General features: G+C 42.8%; 1 long non-coding RNA gene across 24 annotated transcripts in view; it reads right to left on the bottom strand.

Moving 5' to 3' along the window:
• Nucleotides 1-423: 423 nt before the first annotated feature.
• LOC106738300 (uncharacterized) overlaps nt 424-6,375 on the bottom strand; it is a 372,722-nt gene continuing 366,770 nt past the window's right edge. For 13 of the 24 annotated variants that reach the window (XR_009457417.1, XR_009457413.1, XR_009457416.1 and 10 more), the window contains 4 exons: nt 4,818-5,009; nt 1,740-1,936; nt 1,228-1,380; nt 424-550 (listed from right to left, as the gene is read on the bottom strand). This is a non-coding gene — a long non-coding RNA (uncharacterized LOC106738300). The remainder of the gene's footprint in view (nt 551-1,227; nt 1,381-1,739; nt 1,937-4,817; nt 5,010-6,375) is intronic. The other 11 variants (XR_009457404.1, XR_009457408.1, XR_009457410.1 and 8 more) reach the window with 1 other exon arrangement.

Below are 6,375 nucleotides of genomic sequence, written 5' to 3'. Positions count from 1 at the left end.
GCAGCAAAATGAACCCTCATTTTTCTCCTTGTTGATACTCTCAGCAGGGAAGCCCAGGACTGGGCACAGAGACTGAACTATTTTTTTTCTGGTGAAAGAACAGCTCCATTTGGACAGATGCATATTAACAGGCTGGGATAGGAGAGATATACACTTCAGCTACAATTTCATATTTGCTCAATGCATATAATTAATTAATTAAGCACATAATTTCATGCCTCACTGTCAGCTTGATTCCTTTCAATGGAATACAAATGTAGCATTTGCACACTCTTAAATGATCTTTAGGTAGAGAAGCTTCACTTTCACGCAGCATCTAGCATAAAAAAAAAATGACAGCTTCTGCTACAAAAGGCATTCACTGTTTCATTGTATGCCGAAGTACCTTGTTATATGTTACGAGTTCAGCAACTGGACACTGTGTTGAGCTAACAGTTATTTATTATTATAATTCTCTGGAACCATATCCAGGGTGGATCTTAACAATTGCTCTCAGTAGATGTATGCAGAATTTATACTTGCTCCGTCTCTGACTTGACACAGTCCAGTCCTGTGGAGTGAGAGAAACCAAAAATGCATCTGGCTCCTCAAGGCAGAGCCCCCCATGCTGCAAAACTGCTACAAAGCAAACTGAACCCTGCAGTGTTGAAAATGAGGGCTTTGGCCTTAAAGGGACAGTACAAGGAAAACAAAATAAGACACAATGCCTTGTATGAACAGAGGTGGATCCAAGGGGTGTAGTGGAGTTGTTGCATTCCCCTTCCACAGTAAAGGTTACTTGTTGAGGGCTCTATTTCCCCATAACCCCAGATGCCTGGGTGCCCTGCTGTGTCAGAGGCACTCCTGGAGCCCCAGGCTAAAGTGGGACAGCCAGGGGACCAAATGGGAAGCAAGTGAGGAAGAAGGACTCATCAGCTGCTGTCCCCAGCTGATCCAGGAGTAGGGGGAGCCCCAGAATTACTCCTGCCCCAATCCGGCCAGGGGCTGTGGGCAGCAACTACACAGAGTTCCAGGTCCCTGCTCCCTCCCTCTCTATCACCTTTCCCCTGCTGGCCTAAGGCATCCAGCTGTGGGGAGCACCCGTGAGGCTCCCCCACCTCTAGGTCAGCCATGGACAGCAGGTAGGGTCCCTTTGTAAGAGTCAGCTCCTACTGGAGAGTGTGGGAGAGGAGAGGAGTACTGGCACTGCAGGGGAGGGGGTGCTGAGAAGTGTGGGGAGGACTCTACCTGCTTCAAGGGCTCCAAGACATCCCCAACAGATGCTGCAGTGGCCTGCTGTGACCATGGGAGGAGCGTCAGAGGAGAGGAAGAGAAAGAAGGGGACGGCGGTGGCATCTCCTGCAGCCCACTGTTTCCAGTTCCGGGATTCACCCATGTGTACTAAGGAAAGCATTTAAAACAGAAAAGCTGTTTGGGAATTCATTCTAAGAAGTCATCATTTGTACCTAATACTGTTTGAATCAGGGTACAGTTCTGAAGGACTTGAAACACAGCTACTGGAGTGTGATCTAACCTGCTAGAACAAATAACGTCTAAGATTACCAGTGGATCAGATTTTGTTTTGCTTCTTTTAAATGGAACTGTATTCTGGGGCTTTTGCATGGCACACCAATCATTGTTTTGCACAGTCAAAGTTAACTGCTGTGAAATGTAAGCTCCTGTTTCAAAGCACTACAAGCCGAGACAACCACCATTTTAACATCATGCCTGTGATTCTTACAGATCAAACTGAACTTTACCAGATAAAAATATTTTTCTTGGTCTAAGCTATGGCTGATTGTAAACATAGGCACATTGGCTCCTTTGTAATGCAAAGAGTGGTTGATCAGATTCGCAGTTATGCCGCACATAAGCTGAAGTCAACGGGGTGATCTTTGAGTTCTGCTGAGATCGACATCTTGGTCAGTATTTTTAAAGTCTTCTAGTTCCTTTTTATCTGAAAGACAAAGAGGTAGGTAGTCATCAAATTAGCACATAATGTAACAATCACAGCTAATTTCCTGAGATGTACATGTATTTCAAGGGTTGACTATCAGGAGATTTCTGTCCACAGAATTTTGGACAAGTAGCCAAAAAACCATCCTCAGATAAAATGAAGAAAGCCAATGAACTCTTAGATTTGCCTGTTACTAATGGAAAATCAGATCCACAAAGTCAGCAGTAATTAAATGTCTGACAAAAATGTTTAAGTTTCTTAGTCAGCAGTTCTCTGAAGGTCCTCACTGGATTATGATCAGCCAGCTCAACCACGATCACTGATTTTTTACCTTCAGATCCCTGACCTGGATTTTGCAGAAAGCAGATATTTCCCCCTTCTTGTGTAAAAAATTACACAATTTTTTCTAGGTTTTACAATGTGCCTCAGACATGCTGGGATATGGGCCTTACAGCTCAGTGAGTTCTATACAGACACATACCTAGTGGAGACATGGACTCAACGTTTACGCATCTCAGTGAGAAATTTAAGCATAACTGTAAATGTTTGCAGGATACAGGTCTCAATCCATAAAATTCATGATTGTTAGGATAAGGTTTCGCCAATTTTCTCTACCCACAAAACACTCACAAGCAGATGTTGACTGGGGTGACTCCATTTTTCATTCAGGGCTGCTTGTGCAACACTTAGAACCATAGAATTAGTGGTTTGAAGGGGACCTCAAAGATGACTTTGTCTAACACCCTGCACAGAGGTATGTTTTGCTTGCACTCAAGTAATGTCTGATTGATTCCTGTCCAGACGCTTCTGAAAAAATCCCCCAAAGGCAATTCTGTAATTTCCCTAAGCAGTTTGTTCCAATACCGAATTTAGGAAGGTTTTTCCTGGAGCTTAAATCCATTGTTTTTTGCAATACACTCTGCAACCATGGAAAACAATTTTCCACTATCGTCTTTATGGAACCTTTACAAAATTTGAATGCTATCATGTCACCCCTTCATCGTCTTTTCTCCCAACTAAATATTCCCAGATCCTTCAACCTTCCCATATCTGGCTTGCTTTCCAAATCTCTGATAGTCTTCATTGCTAACCTTTGGCTTCTCTCCAATTTTTCCACATCCTTCTGAAAATGCGGTGCCAAAAGGCTTTGCACTACTTCAGTTTAAGCCTAACCACCAGTGCTGAGTAGACCAATCTATCTCACACGTGATGCTTTTGTTAATGCAACCCGAGATTTCCCACCTCATGCAAACATATTTTAATGTATGATTGTTTTAAACTGCTTCACTACAACTATATTTTTTACTATTTTCTGTTCATTATTTGCATTCTGTGGTGCATAATTGGTTACCTAACTCACATAGTATAGAACAACTTAGAATTCAGGGAAAGAAAACCCTACTCTTACATTTCTGGACACCCAAATAGCTGTTATCATGGGTAATATGAAAAGTAAATCAGAATTCAGGGAGATGTTTGAACAATTTTTCCCTGTTTCTTGCATATTACTAACACCTCACTATCAAGTCATAATAGCTTTATCAAAGGAGCTCTCTTTCAGCAGGCACAATTCCTGTACTTTGGCACCTCACATTAAAATCCAGAGGCCTGAACTTGCTCCTTTGTCCCCTTCATGAGTCTTTCCTGCCCAGAGCAGGTGGCGGCTAGACCTGATGATCTCACAAGGAGCCTTAAACTTCCATGAATCTGTGTGAATCTGTGAATGTTTCTGATTTTTGCTAATTCTCCTTGAGCTGCCATTGCTAGCAGCCCCAAGCCACAGACAGTTGCAAGTATCACCCAAGATAAAGCTGACAAGAAATAAAAATTTAGAGTGGCCTAAAAATAGACTCTCCATCTCCCCCTTACACACAAAAATAATAGATGATGATAGCAACTATGCTTACAAAAAGTGAATAGTAGAATTTAATTTTCCCAATCTTTTAAAGTGTACTAGGTACTTCTTGCTGCAACAAAGGGAACACTTGCAATGCCAGTATGCATTATAGCCCCATCATTTTAAATAAATTGAAAAATAAAAGAACAATAAAGTCTTGGAAAGGAGACACCTCCCTTTTTTTTTTTTTTTTCAACATTGTCCTTTAGTACCGCAGCACTTAAATGAGGCTAATTTTAAATGCCCCTCTAAGTGAGGACAAAAGCTTGAATCCAGCTGAGTAATTGGGTCACATGAAACTCACTCAGCTGACAAGTTGGGTACATGCAAACACAAATTTGATTCAACCTAATTTTCAATCTCTCTTAATTAAATTTAAGTGTGTAATGGGAGAGAGTCACCCTCCAAGCACAAAACATAGTATTAACTATTATAGTGCCCTGACAGAATTTCCTATGTCTTATATTATTATGTGGTACATTACACTAAGGTACATTAGTACTGTTGGATGTATTACATTAGTATATGGAGGCCCCAGATGAGACTGGAAGCTCCCTAGGTGAAGAACTGTAGAAAAAAGAACAAAAAAGTATTTGGGCACCTAGCTACCTTTTTAGGTAACTAAATCCCATTGAAATACCCCTAGATACCTATAAAAAGCCTTCTAGATTCTTATAGAATAGATAAGAAGGATAAAATGTGAGGCCCAAACACTTGATCAAATTCACATAGTCAATGAGGGACAAAGTATAAAATAAACCTCAGGTTTTCTGACTTGAGTGAAGGCCTTATGCAACAGACCACAGTGACTCCCTTACACTCCCACTTGCTTTGAGCTATGTTTATACCACAGACCAGAGGCAAAGTGACAAGGCTTGATGCACAGGGCTCCTCATTAAGGTTGGGAACAGAGTTTGCCTCCTGGGTAAGAGGGCGGCTTTCTGGGTGCTCTGGTAGCCCTGAAGCTGCAGTACTATATGTTACCATGTTGCCCTCAGAAGAGGTGTAGCAGTGGATTGTCCCTTCTTTTGTTCCCCCTCCTGCTCATCCTTGCAAGAGTTGGAAGCTGCAAGAGCTGCTGTGAAGTAGGCCTTGTGGTATGCAGGGTTGTGGCAGGCAATAGGAGGCTCCTCACATCCCACTCTGCAGCAAGGTGTGCAGGATCTGTATGCTGATCTGTCAGGAAATTACATGTTTATGTTTTAAAGCAAGGATTTTAGCAAGTGATAGCTTCTAGTGGACCAAATAACACTGTCATTCAGTGGTATGCTGTCATAGTCTCTACATTTTGCTTAATGAAAACATTTGATAAAAGAGGGTTTCCTTTTTTTACTTGCTCTTGTCCTGCATTTTATATGCTTATGAAGGGACATTCAAAACTGGCTTGTGTTTATTTGAAAACTGCATGTACCTTAGCAGTTTTCTTTTTACAATAATTGGCCCATTTTCAAATTCATAATGAAATATGAAAACCATTTAATTGTGAGCAGTTCTGCTTTTCATTAGGAATATTTTCCATAGTGTTACATACTAAAATACCAACTCCAGCTGCTTTTCCAGGGTTAAAATGCAATTAGTTCAAAACACCAAAAGGAACACCCATCTACTTCCCTATGTCATACCTTTCCTTCTATACCAGGGGAGGGCAAAATAAGGCCCACAGGCCAGATGCAGCCCACCAGGGCCCCTAAAAATTCTAGAACATTTATATTTATTTGCTCCTGGCTGCCTGTCAAAGATGACAGGAGACAGGGCCAGTAGGACCCAGGGGGAGCCGGCAGGGTTCAGTAGCAAGGCCAGCCCGGCTCCACCCCACCCCCAGCCCCCTCCCACTCCAACTGGAAGCCTCTGCCTGCCACAGCTTTCACTGCTTCCCTGCACACTGTTGGCTGCTCTAGCACCATGTGGCCCCCAGCTGCATCACCAGACTGCAGGAGCATGGGGCCTATGCCAGTACCCTAGGGCCAGGAGTAGGAGGGTGTGTGTACATGTGTGCCCATGTCCATGTGTGCATGCAAGTCCCTGCATTGAGGGAGGGGGAGAGAGATGGAGAGAGCAATGAGGGAGGGAAAGAGTATGTATGTGTGTGTGTGCGTGTAGTGAGTGAGGGAGGGAGTGTGTGTGTGTATATGCATGTGTGTTCATAGGGCGAGTCCCACATGCACACCCCACCATGCACACGCACCCCCCTTTGCACAGCCATACACACAGGCCACCAGACCCACACACCCTCACACGCCTCAGCCACCCTTTCCCTCCACAAACCCCATACCCACCCACATCCCACATATCCACACCCTAACAACTCCCCATGAACCTATAGCAACCCCTTCATGCCCTGCACCCTTCCCCAACAATTTTCAAGAGTAAAACTTCATTTTAAGCTATTGTGTGATCTCCTCTATGTACACTACATGAACATATGTCAATCAAGACAAAATATTTTTTGAAATCAAATTAATGAATGTTGTAGATGTTTGATTTTTAAAATATGTTATTCTGGTTTTTGTTATTTTTCTGGTTCTGAGATGGCAAAACCCCT

The sequence above is a fragment of the Alligator mississippiensis genome, chromosome 1 (genome assembly GCF_030867095.1).
Source record: "Alligator mississippiensis isolate rAllMis1 chromosome 1, rAllMis1, whole genome shotgun sequence".
Classification (NCBI taxonomy): domain Eukaryota; kingdom Metazoa; phylum Chordata; order Crocodylia; family Alligatoridae; genus Alligator; species Alligator mississippiensis.
Note: the sequence above shows the minus strand (reverse complement) of the source record. Positions and strands in the feature narration are given on the sequence as shown.